The sequence below is a fragment of the Cavia porcellus genome, unplaced genomic scaffold (genome assembly GCF_034190915.1).
Source record: "Cavia porcellus strain 051 isolate PalLab524CR breed Dunkin Hartley unplaced genomic scaffold, mCavPor4.1 scaffold_24, whole genome shotgun sequence".
Taxonomy (NCBI): Eukaryota; Metazoa; Chordata; class Mammalia; order Rodentia; family Caviidae; genus Cavia; species Cavia porcellus.
The window spans coordinates 32,843,588-32,846,469 of NW_026947507.1; the positions used below are offsets into that span (position 1 = coordinate 32,843,588).

A 2,882-nucleotide genomic window follows, 5' to 3' on the forward strand; every position below is an offset into this window, starting at 1 on the left:
AAAGGCACTGAACCCCACTCTAACTCCTAGCTGACCAGCAGCAGTTTCCTTTTACCCTCTTCAAGAAGAGCAAGAGAAGAATAAGACACAACCATCTTTAGCAAGCTGGAGAGAAGGCTGAAGGAGGAGAAAAACTTGGATTAAAAAAAAAAAAGCAGATTACATTCATAATCTACCAAATCTGAGTGGCCTGCAGAGGGCAAATGAGAGGACTCCTAAATCTACAATTTTCCCATGAGAAATGGACTCTGAGGTTTAATGACTGAAAGTTCAAGACAAATAAAACAAATCTTTACCTCATACAGTTGGTAATAAACCTATAAAATTCCCTACTGGAATGTTTGCACAGGGAATTAAATTGTAAAAAGGACAAACATTTAACACACAAGCTGGATGCTATGCAAACTATGTAAAATAGTAAATGATTAAATTATAAATTTAACAGAAAAAAGCAGAAATACGTTAAACATGTTAATGTAATTAAAAAATATGGAAATTCATTTTAATAAATATACAAATGTATGGTATTTATGAAAATGAAAATAAATATGACAAGGATTTTGGGATGTTTTTTAATTCACAAAGTTAACTAGTATAATTTTATTTTAAATTAATATTTTTCTGCCTTCTTACTTTAAACTTTTTGGAGTTCAGTACTTTAAAGGTGCCTCATAAGTAGTACATATTGGCTTTTTCTCTCCAACATGACAATCTTCTTTTCTCTGGTTTACTTTGCTTTTAACTTGTAAGATGAAAACATCCAACTCATGGTGTTGTTATATTTAGACTGATTTTACTTATTATTTTTGTTAGTTCTACATTTTCTTTTTTATGCCTCCTTTCTTTTTAATTTTATTAATACATGCTTGCAGTACCTAATGATTACATTCATTGTGAGAAGTTGGTGTATGCATATAACACATCTTAATTCTTTTTTCATCTCCTTCCCCATTCATCTCTTGGTTTCCTTCCCTTTTTCAAAAGATCTCCTGAAACTTAGTGTTCTTTCTCATCATGCATGAGGGTGGGTAAAAAAATTGAGAAGCCAGATGCTAAAGAGAAGAAACTCGAAACCAAGAAGGCTGATGCCACTGGCATTGGTAAAAGGGTAACGTGAAGGCTAAAAGGTCCAAGAAGGGGCAGCCCCTCTGCAGCCAAAACCCTGTCCTGGTGAGAGGAATTGGTAGGTACTCCTGATCTGCTATGTGTTCCAGAAAGGTTTTGTAACAAGAGAAAGTACACAGCTGCTAAATACAAGGTTGAGAAGAAAAAGAAGGAGAAGGTTCTCACTACTGTCACAAAGCCAGCTGATGGTGACAAGAATGGTGGTACCTGGGTGATTAAGCTTTGAAAAATGCCTAGCTACTACCCTACTGAAGATGCGTCCTGAAAGCTGTTGAACCACTGCAAAAAGCCCTGTGGTCAGCACCTGAGGACACTGCAAGCCAGCACCACTCTTGGGACCAGCTTGATCACCCCCACTGGGCACCACAGAGGCAAGAGAGGTTCTCCTAAAGCAGCTTCCCAGTGGCTGGCTACTGGTGACTGGACCTCCTTAAACTTAATCATGCTTCTGTGCTTAGAACACACCAGAAATTTGTCATTGCCACCTCCACAAAAATTCATATTAGCAATGTGAAAATCCCCAAACACGTCACTGATGCTTAACTCAGGAATAAGCAGCTGCGGAAGCCCAGACACCTGGAGGGTGGGATCTCTGAAGCAGAGAATGAGAGATACCAGATTTCAGAGCAGTGCAAGGTTGATCAGAAAGCAGTGGACTGGCATATTTTACCAAAAATCAAAGCTGTTCACCAGCTCCAGGCCTACACGAGATTCGTTTTTGCTCTGACGAATGGAGTTTACCCTCACAAATTGGCATTTTAAGTTTCTTACCAAGAACCTAATTAAATAACTGATAGGTTTAAAGAAATCTATCTCCCTTTTATCTATTTTTATTTTTTCTTTATATTTTGCATTGCTCATATAAGAAAAAAAAATGTGACGTATAAACTCATGTGCCTGGATTTATTTCACTTGAGATTATGATCTGAAGGTACATCAATTTTCCTACAAATAACTCAAGTTAACCTTTTTTTATGGCAGAGTGGTACTCTGTCGTTGTATAGAAATAACACATTTTCTTTAGCCATTCACCTGTTGCTGAACATGCTGGCCACTTCCAAGACTCAGCTGTTACCAGGTGTGCTGCTATGTACATGCAGATGCATACACCACTGTACCATGGTGTCTTTAACTTTCAGGAGGTAACTAGAAGGGGAATAGCTAGATCTCTTTTTTCTTGCCTTTCAAAAAAGTGAATGAGACCTTAACACCTTTTTTTAGAATTTTTTTTCTTCTAGTTTGAAAATTAGATGTTCTATGGCTATTTTTTTCTATGTGTCCTTGAATATGGTAAACAACCCAAGTGTATTCAAGTAATCTTCTCCCCAAAGCAAGAACCCTGTAATGTCTAATTCTAAAATTGGACATCACAGTTTCATTATAAATTTTGTGTATTCTGATTTATCTGCTGCAGCTTAGGCCACTTCTGGAATCATTTTTCTTCTCCTCAAAATAGATCCTTTAGAAGGGATCTAAATAGATCTTTCATGAAGGGTGGTGGGTGGCAATTTTCCCAGCTTTTGATCATCTAAATAGTTGTTATTTCAATCTCATTCTTGAAATTTCTGGGTTTTCACATTGCTGTTGGTGCTGTTTTTCCACAGTTTTTGGCTTTCGTGTGTTGAGAAGTCTTCTGTGTTTAATTATTAATCTTTTCTGGTAATCTGCCTTTTTTCTGTGGCTGATTCTAAAATATTCCCCTGATTATGACATTTTGAAGCTTCACTGTTGTATTTCTAGGTGTACTTTTATTTTTA

General features: G+C 36.7%; 1 pseudogene; it reads left to right on the forward strand.

The window, feature by feature from the left end:
• Nucleotides 1-1,018: 1,018 nt before the first annotated feature.
• LOC100725268 (large ribosomal subunit protein eL6-like) lies at nt 1,019-1,887 on the forward strand (annotated as a pseudogene).
• The last annotated feature ends 995 nt before the right edge of the window (nt 1,888-2,882 follow it).